The sequence below is a fragment of the Amphiura filiformis genome, chromosome 10, assembly GCF_039555335.1.
Source record: "Amphiura filiformis chromosome 10, Afil_fr2py, whole genome shotgun sequence".
Lineage (NCBI taxonomy): Eukaryota > Metazoa > Echinodermata > Ophiuroidea > Amphilepidida > Amphiuridae > Amphiura > Amphiura filiformis.
In genome coordinates, this window is record NC_092637.1 from 42,800,888 (window position 1) to 42,824,727 (window position 23,840).

Genomic DNA, 23,840 nt, shown 5'->3' on the forward strand with positions numbered 1-23,840 from the left:
GCATTAAATACATTTAGGAACACTTACATCAGTTAAATCCACAAGTGTTATTTTCTCTTCATACTTCTGTACATTGAAACAAACTTAGCAACTACATATTTATGCAAAACACAATTAAATAGTTCTGACAAACCATATCTATCAGTGTATGCAGTTTTTTAATATTATACTGTAAAAGTTGTAATTTTCACATGTGTAATTTTTCAAGTTGATGATTTGCAATTATTTTGCTTGGTTTTATACATTCACGATTTTGAGGTTTCTTACATAGACTTCTGCATAAAAGAACATATTCGCCTATTCCAAATAATGGGCTATTCCAGTTGAAATCCATACACGCAAGCCATGACCTTAATCTTCCACACAGGAAGTGTGGATTTCAAATGATTTGAAATCTATACCCCCTGTGTGGGAGATTAAGATCAGGTCTTCCATAGGGGGTGTATGGATTTCAACTGGAAAAGCCCAATGTGGTTTGTAGTCCAGATGAAAGAAATATTCAATGGCAGTGGTTGGAGACATGTAACAAATATTGTATCGCTCATGGATGGACCTCCAGATTCTTTTGTTATGGGAGAGCAAACTTCGATAAGTGCATACTTGTCAGGTTTTTGCGAGCGATGCATCATGAAGATAAAGCGCACAAGTGCTTGTAACATTACGCTAAACACACAAGTCTTTATTTGGTGCCCACATATGCGAGTGGTAGACTATTTTGCCATCCAGGGACAAAACAAGGTGGCAAGTTTGCCATAGTGTTACACACAGGATAATAAGTGCTGCAACTTGTAAAGTTCTTCACAATTGTTTGGTTGTCCCACCCACCAATTGCATAGAGTGCAGGAGGGCATATTTTTTTAATTGTTATCTTTTAAAGTAAAAATTGTATTCAAACCATAAAAACAGGGGTGAAGAAATTGTTAAAAAAAATTATGGTGCTTGAAATTTGAAATTTTTTAAAGGAAAATCAAAGAACATTTTAAGGCAGATTTAAATTTTTTACAGGTAAAATCTTTTCTCCCCCTCCATTTTTAAAATTTGGACTGCAGGGACAACCAAACATTTCTGTGTCTTAGATACATGTACCAGTTAGTTATTTTCAAATGTTGCACTTCTATTTGCTCGACTCATCGATTGGCATTTCTGGTTGATGTAAGCCGTTAGTGTGGTTGGATTTATCTTCAGCTGGTTGATAGCAAATACTGCAACAAGGCAAAGCAAATGATATGTATTATACTCAACTGGTTAAAATAATCAAGTACAAAAAAAATTAAACTCTTCTCCCTGTCTATTGAAGTAAAATCTAAAATAAAAAAACTGTTTCAAGGAAACCTGCTTCAGAATTTTTATTTGTAAAAAGGAAGTTGAATACGGTTCGGTGGTATTATTTTTTTATTCACTCTAAATATGGTGTTTATTGAATTTCCTGTTCTTGTCAACCTCAACTTCAATTAGATATTGACTGAACTCCTCAAAGTATAGAAGCCAACCAAGTAGTACAGGTGGTATTTGAGGTGAGTCAAATGGAAGGAGCCATATTTTTCCAGTTTTAATCATTTAATTTAAAAACTGCTGTGTAATTCTTAAAATTAGTACATTGATCTGATAGAAATTGAGTCACGGAAGCCAATAATGGCAATTACATATTTAAACATCTTGTCATTCTTGAGTTACATGGCCAATAATACTTTATATCAAAATGAAAGTTGTGGGTGTTTTCCCCGTCCCAAGAAAAATCATGCACATGGGGTGGAAATGACACCCCTCATATCATGCCTTGGGATCTCCTCTATAAAACCAACAGCATTCCTATTGTGTAGCAGCTTTTATTTACCTCAATATTTGAGTTCAAACACATGCTCCCCTTTCCTTTGACTCACCTTAAGGGGGTACTACACCCCTGCCCAATTTTATGCCTATTTTTGAATTTTTCTCAAAAATTATAGAGCATTGGTGACAAGTAAGATATGTTTATTATAGGGGCAAGGACTACAACTACTGCACTGGAAATTTTATTTCAGCACAGACAACAGTTGTGGAGTTACGATCAATACATGCACATGGGGTGGAAATGACACCCCTCATATCATGCCTTGGGATCTCCTCTATAAAACCAACAGCATTCCTATTGTGTAGCAGCTTTTATTTACCTCAATATTTGAGTTCAAACACATGCTCCCTTTCCTTTGACTCATTTATAGTACTACACCCCTGCCCAATTTATGCCTATTTTTGAATTTTTCTCAAAATTATAGAGCATTGTGACAAGTAAGATATGTTTATTATAGGGGCAAGGACTACAACTACTGCACTGGAAATTTTATTTCAGCACAGACAACAGTTGTGGAGTTACAATCAAAAATGAGGGAAAACCAATATTCAGTAACTACTTGCCTTGAGTTGCTGAATTTTCAGTGCAGTAGTTCCAGTCCTTGCCCCTATAATATACATATCTTACTTGTCACCAATGTGCTATAATTTTTGAGAAAATGCAAAAATAGGCACAAATTGGCCAGGGGTGTAGTACCTCAAAAGCAGTTTATTTTGGTAGATTCTTTATGACTTATAGGCTGTTAGATTGGATTGTTTCATCTATACTTAAAGTCTGTTGGTGTTGGTATATCAGACATAATATTTTAAGATGTCAAGTGAAATCCTAAGACAAATAAAACAACATGTATTGCATGCAGATAAAATTATGCTTACATCTTAAGGGGTTTATCAGGTGGGGATATTTTTTGGTGAGCTTTGTACATTTCATTGTTGCCATGTCTTTAGGCTCAAAAATTCCATCCAGAAGTTTCTTGAAGGTGTGTCCCTTAGACTTGTCTTTGTTTTCTGATAATGTTGTTACCAACCACTCTGTTGGAACACAGAGTGGTGTTTCCTCCATCTTTTCATAACTGGGAGGGCACGGCTGCCCGTCCTGCAGAATCCGCTGTAAACATAAAACAATACTGAAATCAGACAAACTGTACATTTTAAAATTTTTACTTTAGATAAGATCATCACAAATACCACAGCACTGATACTTTTTCCTTGACCAAAACTGAAAGAGATTTAACATCCATAGCACTGTTCCATTCATTTGAACATTTTCTGTTAACAATTCGAAATTATGTCTGGAACTGGTTCCATTTTTGTCTAATGAATTGACCTTGCTGAGGGCATGTACCAGAGGTTTTCTGATCCTGAAGATCACTTAAAATGAAACAGTAAACTTTGAGTTTTGATGTAAACTGTAGACCTGACTTGAACAGATTCAAGATGGATGTAGTAGCCTGTGATACAGAACACATAGTGATTTGAAAAGTTTTCAAATGAGTACACCATAGCTACAACAATTATGTCCGATCCCGGGTGTCCGATGGACATTTATACAAAACAATCAGATTGTCTCTTACATGTACTCATTATACCATGCATTAATGTTTGTGTACTTATATATTGACATTTGTTGATTTTTTGTCCTCGTCTTGGCTGATACGCCTCATTTTCCGGTGGGACTACATGTATGCCCATGCCATGGTTACCACCAATTTCTCTAACAGCTGTTGATAGAAACAGTTCATACAAAATCGGATCCGATTACTTCTAGGATCACATAATCTGTGGTAACGTGGTAGCAAGGAAGCCTATAACCAACACATTCAGATTCCAAAAATCTCAATACAAGTTTGTTATATTATATAGCCAATTTAGCCATGCATATTTCTCAGTGTCAAACTGGCCCTGTTTACATCTCATTAATTGCATACCTTACATATAATTAGAATTTTGAATTATAACACACACACAAACAACATTTTCCAGGCCGAAAACTAGGCGCAAGAGTCGCAAAATGCGACTTCCTGTTTCCAACATAATTTTCGGTTGGAGATATAGCGGCTGCGTATTATTTATCAATAAATACTGCAAAATTATACTTAAGTGCATTTTTATGCAAGAACATGGTTTGTTGATTAAGTTTATGCACATTCCATTAAATACAGATAAATATAACATTAAATTAGAGAATTGAGAATTTCAGTTACACTAGGTTTTGTCCATAAAGTTGCTGCTTTCATGACGCCAGTTTTAAGGTTACATGTATGCACGCTGTAGCATTGATATTTCCGACTTTCGGTCACTTTCTCTATGAAAAAATGGTTGCATTTTTTAGAATGCACCAGATCATGAGGGCAATTTAAGCACTCCTGTAGATTCATGTAGATGGTCTTTTAAAGCTGGGGGACTTAATTTTATCTTTGTTATCCCCAGCATCTAAAATTACTAAGCCTGTGTTTTATACATGTACAAAGGATTGGATATAACAGTTTTGTATAGATGGGGTAAGAACATTATTCATACCTCGCATATTTCTCACAGTGTCCAACTCTTCCGTCAGCATTGCCACCTGCTCATTAAGCCTTTCAATTTCCTCCATGTTGTGGCCCAAATCCTGTTGCAGCCTCTCTATTTCAGCCTCCCTTTCAAAGCACTCATCACAATCCCATCAAATATTTTGTGGAGGTACTATCATTGGTGGATTGTAGAGATCTAGGTTTGCCGAGTGCAGAATGGAAGAAACTGTCCCCGAAGTGGAAGATGGTGATGCGTCAGTGGGTGTGGAAAGCTGCAAGGAGATGGGAGTGTGAGGTTGATGTAGGGTAGTGAGGCTCAAAAGGGCATTGGCAGTGGAAAGGTTAGGTGGTGGGGGATGTATGTGTGAAAAATCTGGTGCATGGGTCATGGCTGAAGTGTTCATGACGGGTGCATGGTTGATGGGGGTGGAGGCAGCGACGGGGGGATGGGTTATGGCGGGCGTGGCAGTGACAGGTACATGAATGACAGGTGTGGTGGCAGTGATGGTTGGATGGGTTATGGCGGTGGTGGCAGTGATGGGTGCATAGATGATTGGGGTGGTGGCTGAAGTGGCAGTGATGGGTGAGGTACTACATAAACTTTCATCACCGTCAAAAAGGCTGAGGGCTTAATTTTCAATTTCATCAAACATATCTAATGAGGAATAAACAGAATTCTCAGGAGGAATGTAGGTTACACAAAGCAAAAATTGGTGTCCAAAAAGATCCTTATCAACATGAAACCAAATTGAAAAGTCATTTTCAGTATCAATCTTAACAAAATATTTTGCAATATTATTTTTGACCAATAATGCAATTCCACCAGAGGCACGTTTGCATTTTTTCTGTTTTGAACAAGCACAGAAATCATTGAAGTTATCTTGTAAATCATCTAGACTACTAAGCTTTGTTTCAGTAAGTGCAATGACATCATAAACATCAATAAAATCATTTAAGTCATTGGCAATAAGTTTGGATTTTAATCCGCACACATTAAGTAAGTACCATTTTATTTGGAAGTAAAATAGTCATGTTCATTGAGTTCAGAAGTTTTCGGTGGTAAACCAACCTCAACTGTTCTTCCCGCGCTCTCCTATTTACTGTCTGTATGAATCAAGTAACTTTCCAGTCCCAGTCTTTTCAGTAGAGAGTCATCCACATTAATTCCAACTTTAAACAAGTCATCTGGGGTATCAACGTAGGTACGCTTACCATCCTTGCCGTACACTACAATTTTGCCATTAACTGTATGAGCACCCTTGTAATGTTCTTTGACAACTTTGAGCATCTTAAACAGCGGCGTTAGATCTTCATTCACATATACTGGGGAGCCTGGATTAGCTGCTTTCAGTTTTTTCTTGTTTTTCAACAATTCATCCTTTTTGTTTCTTCTGTTAAGTCGGCAGATTACTGGTACTTGCTTGGCAGTTGGTTTGCCAGCTCTGTGGCAGGCAACAATATATTCTTTGTTGAGATTCACTTCAATACTGTTTGCCATATGACAAACTTTGTCAGTTATCTTGTTATTATCATCATCTTCTTTGATATCCAACCCAAAAACTCTAAAGTTCTCCCTGTGCGTGTACTGTTCAATCTTGTCTCTTTCATAGTGAGCAAGCAAACCCTGTTTCTGGATTGAATTTGCAATGATATTCACTTTGTCATTCAGCTGTGTTAACATTTCCTTGAAAAACATGTCAAGAGATTTGTTGATGGCGTCAATAGCACAGGTTTAAGCTGCTTCAGAACTGATTCAGCGATCTTCTTGTTTTTTGCTCCTATTTGATCATTTTGATTGACTGAGGTAAGAGCATTATCAATTGAGTCATTGACGTATTCATTCACAGCACCAACAATGCTTTCATCAAGTCCCAAGTCCATTTTGTTTCTCTTACTAGGATTGTTTTTACCTGGTGTACTTGTTGTTTGCTGAGAGTTATTAGCAAATGATTCTTCAAGTTGTCTTTTAATAGCTGCTTGTAAAGATGCCATAATAACATATGTAAACACAGAAAGTGAAGTCAAGTTCAATGTAACATACAATCTCCGTCACTGTCCGTATCTTGAAAAGGTGCAAAATTTTGCAACCTCAAAATTTATCGGTGAATGATGCAAGGCTCAAACAGAAAGTACCTTAAAATTCTGCAACTCACTGGATACAAAAATGTAAGCTACAGACCTCAGAATATTCACTGGGTAATGTTGTTTCCCTGGAACCTCCAAAGAAGAAGTAAAAGCTCAATAAAAGGTATGTAAATATTGACTAAACATACGAAGAAATAACACACACATGTTGCACATCCGCCATTTTTCTAGAGAAACTGTACAGCCCTATAGAGTAGATGTGCTGTTAAATTCCATAAGATTGGGTGTCATATGATTCTCTATCTACATTATTTAACTTTCTAGAACCTTGCGTGAAACAACAAAATATGTACCATTCCAGGGAAGTCCAACAACCGTGGCCAATCATTCAAAAAGTCTGACATGGCTGTTGCTTCATCTTTTAGTTCTTTCATCCGTAGAGAGGTGGTTCCCTTCATGTAGTCTCGAACCTGCTCCTTAGGGTCACTGTTGTGCTGCAGCCATCTTTTCTTTTCATGCGCCTCCTCCTCGGAAATAGTCTCTGCAAAGAAATTTAGTAAATATTTATAAAGTTATCACATGCCTCTTTATCATTCATGTGCTAATCAACCCCGGGGGGTCACTCCCATTGTGGACTGTACACCATCCGCGATAATGAAAACGCATAAAAAGGGTCGTTTTTCGTGGGTAGGCACGATACGCGCGTATCGCGTTTAGGGTGTCAAAAACATGAAAAATTGGAAAAAAGGGTAGCAAAATTGCAATTTCTAAATACGCGGAAATGAAATTTACATGAAATTTGATGTTAGGAATGAAATCCTGTTTAGGGTGTCGTTTTAGCCAAGGGTTAAATCCTTGTTTAGGGTGCTTTTCAAAAGTTGATTATCGCGGATGGTGTACAGGCCACAATGGGAGTGACCCCCCGGGTAATCAACCCAATTCACCTTCAAACATAGCCCAGAAAGGTAATACTTTTCCTGGTAAGAGCAAGCATACAAATCTTTAAGACACAGTATACACAATCCAATCAGTATTAATATACAGAGCTATGCACCGTCAGTAAAAACAAGCTATCCACTTGGATCATTAAAAGTTGACATTTTAAAATGTTCACATGAGTCTATGCTTACATGCGACAAAATAGACGTGGGGCGCTAGTCCAAAATCTGAAAACACTTTTTCAGTCATACATGATGCTAGTCAAAATCCAAAATACAATGCGCTAGTCCTAATCTAGAAAACATCTCTTCAGTCCGACATTGCTAGTCCGAAACTTGAAACCACAGCGCTAGTCCAAATCTGATAACACGTCTGCACTAGTTCAAATATTGGTCTAGTACAGTTTCCCAAGTTCAGATTCGGACTAGCGCAGTGTTTTTCAAATTCGATCTAGCGCAATGTCGAACTAGCACAATGTCGGACTAGCGGAGTGTTGGACTAACGCCCTGTACCCCCTGCCGACCAGGCCTTAGGCATTTTGATTTTTTGGAGTCTTTGCCCTGGCGTTGCAACACTTGTTTGTGAAGCGTGTATTGAATGCATGGTCCGTTGTGGGTTCCCAGCCATATTTAGCAGTGACTGCCATTAGGTATTCTGAAAAATAGGACAGAAAAAGAAGAGTAGGTAGGTTTAATTGATTTGATAGCTATGTACAATTTATTTTCATACACATCTCAAATGAGAAAAAACTTAATATTGTATGTTCTACCTAAAATTATCCTGCAGTGTTGTTGTCCTCTCAAAAATCTGTGAGGACATAGAAAAGTTTCTATAACATTCTTGATGTAAAAGTAGAGCTTTTCGTAAGGTTTTTATTTTTGCGAATCAATCCTCAAGATGAGGGGTCCTACCAACTTTCACATCTGTACAATCCTGTGTTGCATAAGAACTTTGACACGGGTTGATGCTGCTCCAATGACTTGCCGGTTTAATATCACACAACACTTCAAAACAGCAACACTGCTGATGAAGTCAACCGATGGTTGATGTAACGTCCAGAAAAACAAAGTTTTGACTGGTCTTGATCAGATGAAATTCTTTGTCACAAAATGTCTGTTAGACCCAAAATCACAAAAATATCTTCTCGCAAAAATATTGACTTTTACAGTAATTATTCTTGATGATAATTATGTTTCCAAAGTTAATTAGATTTCAGGTTTATAAGGTTGCTCTGTACTGTAAATATGCAAGACCTTACCTCTAATTGCTTCTAATTGACACTTTGTCCAGGGGCTTCCTGTTGGGCACCTTTTTCTTCTTAGCCATCCTTATTCCTAGTGAAGAAGAGCTGGCAAGTTCTTCCTGGCTGAATACTAGACAGATTACAGCATTCAAAAGATAAGCAGGTCCTCAAGAAGGGCCTTTTGAAACAGCCTTCTGCTCTGCCTTGTACAGCTCCCTTTTGTTCACAAGGACAGCAGCGTACATATTTGGATTAGCTGGGTCATTAATAAGACGACGCTGCAAAAAAAATACAAAGCACATTTAACTTTTGGCAAACTTTTATTAATTAATGCAATGGTTGTATATTTACAATTCAACAACTCTTCCTATACCTTTGTACAGGAGCCAACCGTTGTTAAACCGTGATGAACCCACACTTTTACTGTAGCGTATACGCGAACGCGACCGAGACTACGCGAGAGCGCATAAAATTTGTCATGCCTGGAACCTTTGTGCGTATGCCAGCATACAAGTTGAATTCAGTATTTTTCAGGTAGCGGCTAAACATTGCCGTTTTATTCTGTAGTTTTATTGCTGATATCAAAAGAGAAATCATCAAAGTTTTTTTAAGGCTGAGTGACAATGATGAACTGACATTCCTCGTAAAATAATCGTGAATTATACGATATTTAGCTTCTTTTCGTTGTTGAAAGGGATTCAATCATGCTTCACCGTTGTTCATCACCGTTTAACAACTCCCGTCCGGCGTGTCTGCGTGGTTTACTTCGCGAAGTAAACCACGCAGACGACGCGGCCGCATCGTTGTTAAACAACGGTGAAACATGATTGAATCCCTAAATTAATTTCTTTTCCCATTTTAATATAGCAAAGTGTGTTAAATGAAATAATAAAATTGGAAATTTGGAACAACGTCTTATCATCACCTGGGTAGCTATAGCTACCTTTGCTTGCATTTTGCTGGTAGCGATATTAACTTCCGCATTTACTGTTACGGCATTATACCGATGAGATGATGAAACAAAGTGGGGATTGGCTTTATCTAAATTGCAACCATTGATTCTAATAATTTAAAATCTCTAACATACCTTTTGGACATTTTCCATGTCCTGGTCTAGTGTCGGTGATGGAGATGAGGGTCCGGCTGGTGGAGGACTTCTGGTTGTGGACGGAGGAGTATTTTGGTTTGAGGAGGTATGTTCAGCTGGTTGAGGGGAACTTGTGGTGGTTAAGGAGTGTCCAACTAATGGAGACGAAGCTCTTGATGAGGGTGAGCTGGCTGGTGGCAAACTGATTGAAGAGGGTCCCACTAATGGAGATGAGTGTCCAGCTTGTGAAGTTGAAGCTCTTGATGAGGGTGAGCTGGCTGGTGGCAAACTGACTGAAGAGGGTCCAACTAATGGAGATGAGTGTCCAGCTTGTGAAGTTGAAGCTCTTGATGAGGGTGAGCTGGCTGGTGGCAAACTGATTGAAGAGGGTCCAACTAATGGAGATGAGTGTCCAGCTTGTGAAGTTGAAGCTCTTGATGAGGGTGAGCTGGCTGGTGGCAAACTGATTGAAGAGGGTCCAACTAATGGAGACGAGGGCCTAGCTTGTAAAGTTGAAGGTCCATCAGATCTTGATGATTTATGCTGAAACCAGGAACAGAATGTTAAGGTAAACGGATGTAATAATAATTTCTACAGTGGAACTGGGCATCCTAGGCTAAAGTGCTTTCCAAATTATTTAACCATACATTAAAAATTGATAAATCAGATTTACTGATACTTAATTCATTCACTCAAAGGCTGAAAAGGAAAATATTTCCAATACCCTACCTACCCAAATACTGCACCCATTTTTAGTCCATACAAAATACAATTTGAAAAAAAGGGGCAATGAATACTTTATCAGTCTAGTGCTTGAAAATACACTTCACAATTCCTATTACAGCCACCTGCATGGGTTTACCATCACTAAGGTACTACTCTATAGTACCAATACAGTAGTTCCATTGATGGGGCCTGTGCAGTACCAACAGAGTACTTATGTAGGTATTCTGTGTATTATTCTGTATTATTCTACATACAAAATGGCAGATTTAGATTCCTTTTAAATGAGATTTGGCTACAGAGATATGGTCATTTGAAAATTGGAGGTCGCACCTTTTTTCAGCAAAATCGCAAATAATGGGCAGGTCATAGCGCAAGAACTGTAAGTCTGATGGTGCCGAAACTTTAAATTTCAGCTTTGGCAGCCAAAATGTAAACCAAGGGGGGTCAGGTGTAAACTCCATATTTGGGGGTGATTTGACATGGACTGACCCTTAATTAGTTTGTGAAAATCTTACCCATGGGTGTGTTCCAGGATGTGAAAGGCAAGGATATGCCCTTATAACTTTTCTGCCAATTGTTTGGTTAAGTTTTGGAATCATCTATTTTCGAATATTTGTTGTAGTAAAAGATTGATGCTTCTGTTAACGCATTCTTCAACATGGAGGTATCATTATCTAGCAGCCTCATTCTAAGCCCTGCCGAGAATGGAGGAATTTCGATGCGGTCTGTACTAGTGGATCTTCGTGGTACTTCATCTCCCCCAGAGTCGGATGCTGCCTCTGAAAAATAGTGATAAATGTCATTTGTAACTATAATCAAAGATGCCACCCAATGCCATTCAAACTGACAGAAATGTGCATAATATTAATTGGAATTGAGCAAGAAATGTGCATATATTAGTTGGAATTGAGCCCAAAATGGGCTCAAAATTAACAACTCCCAACAGCCTGTGATTGGTTAGTTGCACTCACTCGCACGTAAAAGGAAGGTTGATTCATCTGCAGGGTGCCTTCATTGGAGAAAAGGAATTGCAGAAATGATGGCACCTTTCACACAAAAAGTAACTTTTCTACGCACTGCTGACATGATTTGATTTATTGATAATCCAGACAAGCAAACTGCAAACACACACAAAAAACCAGTCACAGGGTCCCTGGCGGATTCCCTAATAACGAACTAAATCACCTTAATGTGGGTCTCCGAGAACTCGGTTGACTTAAAAAAGAACATAAATTAAAAAACAATTTAACAAAAAAAAAAAAAACCATACACAACAATTACTGATTAGTGGTAGGCTGTATAATGATGTTTCAGACAGCTTAGGGTATTGTACTGGCTTATATGATACAGCTTGTTAATGAAGTGCACTGTAATATATTTCCACCTTGTAGGCAAAATCAGAAGGAACTAGGTGGAAAAGGAAAGAAAATAAAGACAAGAAAAAGAATAGAAAACATGCTGTCAAAAGCCCTTTTAGACCACAATGTTTAAACTTTACTAGCAAGGCCAACACAATAAAATCCTTTGTCTCAAAGCTCTTCAAAAATGGAAAACCTAATGCGGAATGGAGTGGCGTATTTATGTGTGGGTGGAGGTATGTGTGGGTGGGGGGTGGGTGCGGATGTACGGTATATACTTCCGAGGACAACAATTTGAAAATACACCGAACATCCGGGGACCAAATTGACTTCCGAGGACCGATCCACAGGTCCTCTTAAGTTTAATCAAGGTGCGTAACAACAAAATCGTCAATTCACACCATTGGGGTTTGCAGTTTCAATATTTCAAGTATTTGTTGAATTACTACATCATCTAGTTCTGGCTCGTTTTCCTCCTCATCCTGCAAGCGCTCGTTGTCAGGAAGGCTTGGTTTCTTGTTGCCACTATGATCACGCTTTCTCACCTTCTGGGAGCTTCTGATGTTTTTCAGTCTACTTTGGATAAAACTTGATCCATTACCCTCGCTGTACGTAGTAGTTTTCCTGAAAAAAAGGGGTAATATGCTAAGTAAAATTCAAGAGTTTTCGCTGTCTGGGGGATGCCCTGTTTTATACAGTGGATCGGGAAGTCTGCAAATTTGCAATATAAAAAGACTTACAAGTACTTTCCCTGTGATGGTGACAAGTGTATCTTTGGGTATCCTGTTGGCTGTGTTAATGGTACAGACAATCACTTATGCTTGTTGGGCCGCTAAACCGGAAACACGTACATTGTTTGGTATTTGCAGACTTCCACATGTCCGGAAAAGTTTGCCTTTTGAAGTGATTATAATTTCTTCTGGGTCACATCTGATTTTTGTAAAAGTGGAACAGTGTGTTCTACACTTTGGCTCAGGGAGTTGTTAGGTCCTTTTCTTTTCGAAGCATTTTTTTTACTTCCCTGCACCTTCCCAGCAAACACAAAAACGTTTTAAAAACGTTTTAAATAAGTTATATTTTGGCTTTTGGTTTAGGTAAAAACGTTTTAATAACATTAAAATGTCGGATTATATAAAGGTCATGATAACGTTTTAAAAGCGTTTTGTATGAAAAACACACTACAACAATATTTTTAAATGTTTTCAAAAATGTTATTGTAAACTATTTTTGCAAACATTTTTGCCAAATATTGTGTCAATACTTAAATAACATTATGTTAAAATATTTGAACCCAGCTAAAATATTTGAACCCAGCAAACACAGAAATGTTCTTAAAATGTTTTTTTCAAAACCTTTTAATAACATTTATATGTCGGGTTATATAAAGGTCATGAAAACGTTTTTAAAACGTTATTGAAAATATTTTGGGCAAACATTTTTTGCAAAATATTTTTTCAACCCCAAAATAACGTTCTGTTTAGAATGTTTTGTATCAAGTTTTCAAGAATGTTTTTGGAATGTTATTAAAACGTTTTTATACCCTTTATATAACCCGACATTTAAACGTTTTCTGTAAAACATTTTTGTTTGCTGAGCAGTAGATTATCAAAAATGTTTTTAAGGTTATGAAAATGTTTATACTCTTAATATACCCTTTATATAACCCGACATTTAAGCGTTTACTGACAACCTTTTATAACCTTTTTTGCGAATGATGTCGAAAACGTTTTGTGTTTGATGGGTTCACACTGTTGGTGAAGTAAGTTATTAACAAGATTAACACTTGAGGACCTCTTCTTGGAATTTATTGAAGTAATGAATTCAGCAAGTAATCCGCACTTCTCTGCCACTACAATTGTGTGCTCGCAAAACAGTTTATCATGAAATACAAATGTTTTGCACTTTGAGGTTTCACAGACGAACTTATTTGCACCTTTCTTCTTGGTGACCCCAAATGGCAGTTCACCTCCAACAGGGCCGTTCCGACCATTAGGCCAGGTAAGGCGGTCGCCTAGGGCGGCAAACGCAGAGGGGCGCAAAAAAAGGGAGAAAAAAAAAGAAAAAAAAGGGAATGGAGAAAGAAAAGCGAAGAAAAAATGAGGGCGGATAAAAAGAAAAAATGGGAGGGATAAAAAATACAGAAAGAAGGAAAACGGTCGTGGGCAGCAATGGCGTAGCGACGGGTGGAGAGGGGCAGGTGGGGCACGTGCCCAGGGCGCCGAATTGACCAATTCAGCATCGATTCTGCGCCCCTCCAAACGATGAAAGTCAAAATGTTTGCGCGCACTATAAAATCATTTTAAAGACCAATTTATAATTCATTAACCCCGGACACCGACGATAAAGAAAGATAAACACCAAATACCAAAGTGCGAGCGGGCTGACCGCGGAATGGTTTTATGGATCAATAAACAAAATAGAAACATTTACAACACAAAAACCTTAACTACTGATTTATCTTAATTAATAAATCATTTGGTCGCCATACATACACAGGCAAAATTATGTGCACTGTTTTACACAAGAGCACCTTTAATAATCAAGTATCGCCGTGGTACACAGACGAATTATCCATATAATTTCAAAATGTTATTATGTGGTGATAAGACACAAAGGCGGGTGATCTCGCTCCTTTAAATACTGAAATCAACTGTTCTATATAAATATACTTTTACATGTACACTGTTTTATACGCTGATGTGACACAAGCGCAGGCTGTCGCCATAATACACGGACGACTGTGTAACCATCTTTAGCCAATCACAAAATTTGTCCCAACCCTATTTGCTCCCGAGCAGCCAACCGTGGATTCGAGTTGCACGAATCCAGAATTCAAGCAACTAGAATCCGCGGCCACCAACCCCGAAAGGGCCGAAACCATGGTAACTAATAAAGGAAGGCCTCAGGATTAGCAAAGAAGAAATCGATTGCTCTCCTTATGGTGAAGCTAAACTGCCAGTAGCCAATATTGCTCAAATGGAGGCAATCCCATACGAAAAATCTGTGATCCCAACCCACTATATTTGGGTGCCTAATGACTCTAGCACGGTTTCGCACGGCAAGGCTTGTCTCACATCTTTCTACGTAGTATGCGTGCAGACTGTAGGCTGTCTGCTTCCCTAGCCTCCCTTTTACCCAAAAAAAAACCCAATTTAAACCCGTGTTGGAAACCCTCCCTTAATGTCTCTCTGGCGGCCTCATTAGGATATGAAGAGAGCCATTGAAGCAAAACATTGAGCTTAATAGGGATTTGGGCGAGGGAGAGGAAGGGGAACTGGACTGAATGCTCCCTCTTGCGGCTGCCCCTGTCTAGGCTGTGCACCCTCGACTCGACATGACCAGGCTGCATGCCCTTGTCTGTTGCACCTTGTACAGATGGTATGCATCTGTGGTGTTGGGCTCCCTTGCCGATAGCATGACCTTGCGGTATGCCCCGGTTCCTTGCATGTTTGACAGATGTGTCGAAAATGACAAAGGTGCTCCGCCTTGCTGCATTCTCTCCTATTGAATGCAAAGCATGGGAGGTTAGTCGTCTGCGGAAGAGGTGCCCGACCAGCGCTAAACCCGGCTTGCTGCGGGCCCCTTTGGTGGTAACATGTTGTGGCATCCTAGAATGCATCAACATTCGTGCGTAAGCTTCCATGTCAATGCAAGCCCATGACCGGGTGGGCTCCCTCTCCTGCTTCATTCTGAACTCAACGTCATATCCTGACCAGGCTTCAGTACTGAAACCTTGTGCGTAAGAGCGGATTGACGCAAGATATTTCAAAAGCTCCTGACATCTATGTGCGTGCTTCAGCATGTAAACCCCATGAAAATGATAAATGCATTGGTCCACGTACCAATATCTTTTATCTCCTTCTTAGATTGGAGTGTATGCTGGGCCACTAGATTTTCCCCCACCTGCTGAAAGGACCAAGAGGTGGCTGAAATAGAAGCTTGACTATTAACTAACATAGCTGACATGGGTACATAATCCCCTTTCCAGATTTTTTCTTTCGTCGCCCTGGGTAAATTTGCCCCTACTGGGTCGCAAACGCTATTTAGTTGATTACCCAAGCCAAGATAGGTATTGCCCTGGTTTGGACCTACTGCGACCGTACCCTGCTGTCCAGAAAGCAGAATGATGTCCCTACTTGAGGGACATCACCCTGCCTGTCATGTGTAGCCATATGTAGGCCTACAGCATTGTTATTTTGACTCAGTCCAAGGTCTACAGCACCCGACTCACCTGGCAAGGTCGGCACCTGCCCTGTGATATCTGGCTGATTTGGCGGTGTGTTATTTTGCCGCTTGTTGCTGCCTTTCTTTGCAGTGGTGCCCTGCTTTCGTTTCGGCATGATGTAATCTGTTAAAAGAATTAAAATTCCAAAATTAGCGATATGTGTATGTAGACATGGGTTAATAATAATATATAAAATGAGTAGCATGAAAATTATGATTTTATTTTATTTTATTTATTTATTTATTTTTTTTTTTATTATTTTTTTTTTTTATTTTTTTTTTTTTTAATTTATTTATTTTTTGTATTTTTGATTTTTGTTTTGTTTTTTGTTTTTTTTGTTTGTTTTTTGTTTCATTTTTTTTTTATTTGTTTTTGTTTTTTTTTTCGTATTTATTATTATTACTTTTCATGGAGTTATCTATTTATTATTATTACTTGTCATGGAGTTATCTATTTTTTTTTTTTTTTTTTTTTTTTTTTTTTTTTTTATTTTATTTTTTTTTTATTTTTTTTTTTTTTTTTTTTTATTTATTTATTTATTTTTTTTTTTTATTTATTTATTTTTTTTTCTGTTTTTGTTTTTGTTTTTTTGTTTTTTTGGGGGGGTATGGCATGGAATGCTTTAAAATCTAAAATCATCGTTCAGTTACAATGGTGTGAAATTTTTGGACAATATTGAAATTTATTTTGGAACTCCATAAATAATAGTGTATGATGTAAACTGCATCTTGGATGTACATGTTACTGAGCTATTATTATTATTATTATTATTTTTTTTTTTGGTACCATTTAATAATGGCTATGAGTTCTAAATTGTATAATTATATTCTTTGTAATGTATACTTATATTATCTATAATTATGTTCTTTCCCTGTATTTCGTGGGGTCCTATGTTAGGCCAGCTTATTATTCTTATTTTTACTTAATCATTTATTTATTTACTTATCTATTTATTTATTTTATTTATTTATTTATTTATTTATTTATTTATTTATTTATTTATTTATTTATTTATTTATTTATTTATTTATTTATTTATTTATTTTTTTTTTTCCCTTTATTTATTTATTTATTTATCTATTTATCTAATTATTTATTTTATTTTATTTTATTTTATTTTATTTTATTTTATTTTATTTATTTATTTATGTATTTATTTATTTATTTATTTTTTTATTATTTATTTATTTTATTTTTTTTCCTTCCGTTTTTCAAGATTGATTGATGTTTATCTTAGCCTATATATTTGACAAGTACTGGTACTTAACTTCCTTCCTGATTTTCTATGTACTTTCTCGCAGTTGAACTTGGTGAAGCACTGGATGATCACGTCTCACTGTCGTAAGGCCCTATACCATATAGGCTGGTGTTGTGGTGTATGCTCTTCACTGTACGTACTGAGTACCTGTAGCTGGCTTGTATGTCCTTGTTGTATGTGTACGAGCGGTAGTTGTCTAGCGTGCATGCATGCGTGCTTATGGCCGCTGCACGGTAGTATCCCGAGTAGGATGAACAAATTGGTTCCTTTTACACCCTTATATGGCTCAATTCGGACAATGACCAGTCTGTTATATGTATCTGGCTATTCCATGGATATTCGGCTTTCTCCTGTTGGTCACAGTTCTTGCTGATATTTCCTAATAAGAGATTATTTAGACAAAATAGATTTTGATTGAAGAAATGACCCTGAAAAACCAATCCGAAGTCAGCTTGTGACGACACGAACCACCACAGCGCACGCCCTCATTCGTCGTCGCCGGGGCTAATATGAATTAACGAAAACCAGTTTCGCTAATTCTACTTATAGCCAAAATTTATTTGTGGTAGACCCTATTTAAATCATTTTATAATAATAGCCAAAATTTATCAGTGGTATATAGGCCCTAATTGTGGTAATGTTCGCGCGCTCGCGCGCAATAGTTTTAAAGATCGGGGTGTCACAAGCCCTAACTACGCCACTGGTGGGCAGTATACAAATCAAATAGGTCAAAACTGACAAGTTTTCAAGGGGGTAACCACCTTTAACACTTTTTTGGTATGTTTTGGTGGGGTGGTAGGGAGAGGCTTTGCCTAGGGCGGCAAAACCCCTAGGAACGGCCCTGACCTCCAAAGCACATGTAGGCATCTTTCCTTGAGGGTACAGTGATGATTGAACCCTTATTTTGGAGTAGAGCATGCTGCCTTTTGCCATATGGCTTTTTATTACACTAAGAACTTCCTAATTCAAAATGCTACATTCAAAACTATGCAATTTGTGTCACAGACTCCTCAAAGGCAAATAGTGCCAATTTTAAATTGGTACAAAATTAATAGAATATAGTTTGTATACCTTCAACTTCCGTAGTAATAAAGTGGGCGCATATTTGACTGTTGTGCCATGAGCATGGCGACAAACGCCCTTGTACGCATGAGCGTGTGCTACATAATGCGCCAAATATGCATGTGACGTCACTACAAAAGTTACAGGTATACAGACTATAGATATCAACTTGAAAAATGGTCAACATTCCAACTCTTGTTTCTTTCTTTGAAACTGATCAAAGTCTAACAGGCATCCACTAGGTGGGACACTTGGAGCACTAGGCACTACGCTAACATTGCTTGATGTATGCACTGATTCCAATGCCGCCTTCATCTGCTTTCCGTTCTCGATGTTATGCCCTTCATTAGCATAGATTTTTATTTATTTATTTACATAACTGGCTAAAATACATCAAAAATACACATACAAAGCATGTCATAAAATAAAAATTATAAAAGATTGTCCCGGTAGGCTAGCCAGGAGGAGCCAGGAGCGTGAACACTATCACCCAAGGGGTGTGACCCCTGCAACCCACCGAGACAAGTGAACTCAAAACATAAATATTAAGTATTAAATATTGCACATTTAGAATAAGTTACATATTACACATTACACATATTTCATCAACAATAACATAAAATTTAGGAGTCCAGCTCCAGCTCTTGCATAGTCATTTCAATAAAATGTGTTTTAAGGTGGCTTTTGAATGGCCTCATATTTTTATACAAAATAAACTGATCCCTGATGGACACTGGAAGTGCATTCCAAAGACGGGGAAAATTGACACTGATGGTATACTTAAAACTATCGGTTTTTGGGGTGATGTGATTGTTAAAAAGCAAATTGTCAAGATGGCGAATATTTACAGTCCAGTTGCTGAAATGAAAGACATAAGAATTTGAATTTGAAATACACTGGCAAGCAAAACAAATAGATAAATATTTCCTCCTGTTATTAAGATCCATAAGATTGAGTTGTTGAAGACGCTCCCTGTAAGATTGATCCCCCTTCTCTGACCCAAAATAAATCTTGATGCCCTCCTTTGGATAAGTTCCAAATTATTAATGTGATTTTTACGATAAACAAACCAAACTGGTGAACAAAAATCTATGACCGGTAAAACAAGAGAACGATAAAGTGTGAGCAGGATGTTTTGATTTTGTTTACCAACAACAGTCCTGAGGAAGCCTATGAGTCTATTGCACTTTTTTGTAACATTGGACAATGTTCATTCCAAGAGAGGTCAGAAGATACCTGAACCCCAAGGAGACGTAAACTAGAAGCTTCTGAAAGCTGGGTCTTTGAAACATAATAAACTGGTGAAGGTTTCTTTCTCATGACGGCAAATACACATAACTTGACATTTCAGAGGATTTAACTGAAGAGCATTGTTTTTCCGACCACCAATCGAGTGTATTCAAATCATTTTGGAGAATAGCAGCATCAGAATCATTGTTAATTGTGCGGGAAATAAAACTATCATCAGCATATTGATTAACTTTGGAATTTAAATGCAGATGAAGATCATTGGTATAAATGTTAAAAAGAAGTGGCCCCAAGACTGATCCCTGGGGCACACCAGATAAAACCGGAACAAAATCAGACATATGGCCACGAAAAACAATTCTTTGCTTGCGGTTTAAAATAAAAGAAGAGATCCAGTTCAAAAGTGGACCTCTAAACCCATAAGTGCGGTGGAGTGAAAAGAACCGCATGAGAGATGGAATCAAAAGCACGACTGTAGTCAACAGAAATTAAATCAACTTCGGAGTCGGGCTTGTGCGACGGTCCAGGATCTTATTCCATTCGCAGACAGCCTCACTCAGGGCAGTGGTGCACGATTACCCGGAGAGAAACCATGCTGGTCTGAATACAAAAGGCAATTATTCAAAAGGTGACTGCGAATATGGTCGGAAACAATGCTCTCCAACATTTTAACAACAATGGATGTGAGAGCAATCGGGCGATAGTTTTTAAGATCACACCGATTACCTTTTTTATATACAGGGACAACATTTGCTGTCTTCCAACAAGAAGGAAAAGTACCACTGGAAATAGACATGTTAAAAATACGAGTAAGAATAGGGCTGATGGAATAAGCACACAATTTTAACATACGACAAGATATAGCATCAGGGCCAACTGCTTTATCAGGGGACAGAGACTTGATTTTTTAAGCACCATGCCATTAGATATAATAATGTGACTTATGGTAGGAACATCAAGTACAGGTGATGTTATCTCTCTGACATCAGAATTGGTGAAATAACTGGCAAACAGTTGGTTGAAGCCATTAGCTATAACAGAGGGATTTGATGACTGGGCACCATCAATAACAAAAGAACGAGAATCTGGTTCAGCACGTTGGGATCGAACAAAAGACAAAAGCTCTTCAAATTATCATTCTTTGCAAATTTGGCTTCCCAGTGGGAACTATAAGCCTGTTTTTTGGCATAAGAGAATTGATTATTTAAAGTACAGTACGCATCCCAGTCGGTTTGGTTCCCAGTGCGCTTAGCTCTGTGGTACGCTTTTTGTTTTTTGGTACTCATGCGCTTCAGATCTCTTGAGAACCAAGATACTGATGCATCTTTTCAATGAGGCAGCTTTCCTGTCACATGTGCCCTTTCCACCCTGTGGATCTGAAAAGTCAATGGCGCTTATCTTGACACCAGTATCTTTTGATATATCTTTCGAGGCCAGTAGTGTGTTCCCGAGTGTGTTAGCACTATGATAACACCCTGCGTTGTCTCGTCAGAAGAAAATTTGCGACAATTTTGGCATCACTTCCTTCAACCTTCTAATTACGTCATGCATAACTGCAATAACTGTATTGCTATCTTGAGATGTACTTTGGAATATATGGACAAATGTGAGCATCTCAAACACATCTTCATACTTCCTCAGGACCACTGAAATGTGCCATGATAGACCCCTTTTCCCAAACCAATCGGCCTGAGATTCTCGGAATTTCCTTGGTAAAAATTTCATGGCCCAATCTTGGGTAACAAAGACTGTCTTGAGATTCAGAAGATCCAGTATTACTTGTCGCTGTTCATCTTGATTGACACATCGTAGTTGATGGCATTTCCAGAGAATGATTTGGTTGTAAGCATTGTCTATGGTGTACAACAATTCTTCCCTTTCTTCATCTGTTAATTCACACTCTTGTGATGCTGATTTTAGATTAGTAACAATATCATCAAGGAGGTCACAATTTGGACACCTGTCATTGTGGTCGTGATTGCAGTCTTCAGCAAATGCTTCATCAGATGGATCACTCTGTGCCCACTTTCGGCAGTGATCAGGAAGAGTGGAAGATTCTGATACATGAGCCTACAAAATAAAACGAAGGTATAATATATTAAGAATACATATTGTCAACAAAACGTTCATCAATAAAATGAAAATAAGTTAATTCTCTTATTTCAAACACCTAACTAACATTTTTAAAATTAATTTTTACCTTGTAGTCGTCTTTCATGTAGCGTTTTGATGAGCGAAGTGAATCTTTCTGAGTCCTTCACTCTAAAAAATACCTATTTCAAAAATGAATAGAATCTATTCAAATTTGAATAGGTAAACATGTACGCCGGGCACTTAAGAGAATCTATTCAAAATGAATAGAAAATTCTATTCAAATAAATGATCCCAAATTCTATTAAAAAATGAAAGAGGTCACTTGTCAGAAAATGAATAGTTTACTAGTTACAGTTGATTAGAATCTATTCAATTTATTTGCATCTATTTGACTCTAGTCAAAAGGGAACAAATAGAATCTATTCAAAATGACACAAGAATATATTCAAATTTGATTAGGACTCTAGTATTAAAGGGAATGAATAGTAAACAAATAATGAATGTTTATGAATGCAATGGTAAACATTTTCATGAGGTGAAAGAGGAAAGTTCCAGTAAATGAGGCAAAGTTGATAATCTTTCACTAAATGAAAATATTCTTTCCATTGGACGAATTACTTGTTTTCAAAATATACTCAAAATGACACACACAACTTCATAAAACATTTATTGCAGGTTTACTTTTAATACTGTAAAACTAGAAACTTTCGCAAGGTTTTATTTTCGCGAGTAGACATGAAATCGCAAAAATAAAACTTCGCGAAAAGTAGGATTTGCACTAGGTTTCTATTGTATTGACATCAAAACCCCCCAAGTTAAATTCTTGCCAACTTGGCCTAATCTACAAAATCACAAAAATATCTTACTGCGAAAATATTTACTTTTATAGTATTCAAGTTACATACAATAATATCTCTGCAACTTCATAAAATATTTATTACAGTCTATACTGTAACTATTCAATTATTGTGAAAATATGAGTTGTTTTTCGGTGTGGCTTGCGTCCGTGTATGTTGGTCATGCATGCGTGCATCAGCGGCTGCGACAGCTCCTCCCAAACAACAGCCGACTGCAAATTAAACAATCACAGGAGACTAAATGTGATGGCGAGTGTCGCGTGTGTACTTTATTTGGCGCTAATTAGCGAAAAAGCCAGCGAAATGCAGAAAAAACAACTATTGTTTTTAACTTTTTAACACGCCACTAGACTAGTATAGAGAACACCTTTCTATACTAAGTAAGTTAAGTAACATCTTGACCTTCGCTTCCACAGCCATAAAATCACTGACATGTGACAGTTAATACTGATACAATGGCTAGTTTTGCGAACCAAGTCAGAATGACGCTGCACCGATTGAATGCAAAATGTTGCATGAATTGTCACACAATGTGGACCAAATTGACAAAAAGGTTCACAGTTCTTCTAGTTTAGCCTACTTTAGCATTAAATATGGTCTTGATGTGGTTTTGTGAAGATAATTTAGCCTCCATTTGCAAGAACTTTGAACCTTTTGTCAAGTTGGTTCACATTGTGTGACAATTCATGAAACGTTGGCGCAGCATCATTTTGACTCGGTTCACAAAAATAACCACAGTTTACAGCAGCTACAACAGGCAGAGTTTCAAATTTCAAATTTGACCTCGGTATAATCGTGTATGACCCCCAAAACTCAACTTTCCTAACCTCTATCCTTCCTTTTTTTTTTTTTTTGGTAACTCTTGACACCCATACCTTCCCATACCTATCAATATCAGTTGAAATTTGGTCTCAGTGTAGGGATACTACACTCTTAAAACAAACTAATCAAAAATGATTAGAAACTAATCAAATTTGATTAGACTGCCGTATCGATAGGTGACTTACTAGAATCTAATCAAAATGATACGGAGAGTCTAATCAAATATTTGATGAGGGAACTAATCATTTTTTACAAGTTATCTAATCAAAATGATTAGATAACTATTCAAATTTGATTTGATCCTTATCAAAATAACACTTTATCAAAAAATAATGCTACATGGACAACTGCATGCTGTTTCATTGGTTTCATTTAATATCACATGTCTTCATTCTCTACATGACAAAATAGTGTAAACACCTCAAGGAGAAAATAATTCATTTTATGAAACACTTTTGATCAAACTATACTTTTTTTTCCCGGGGGCAGTCAA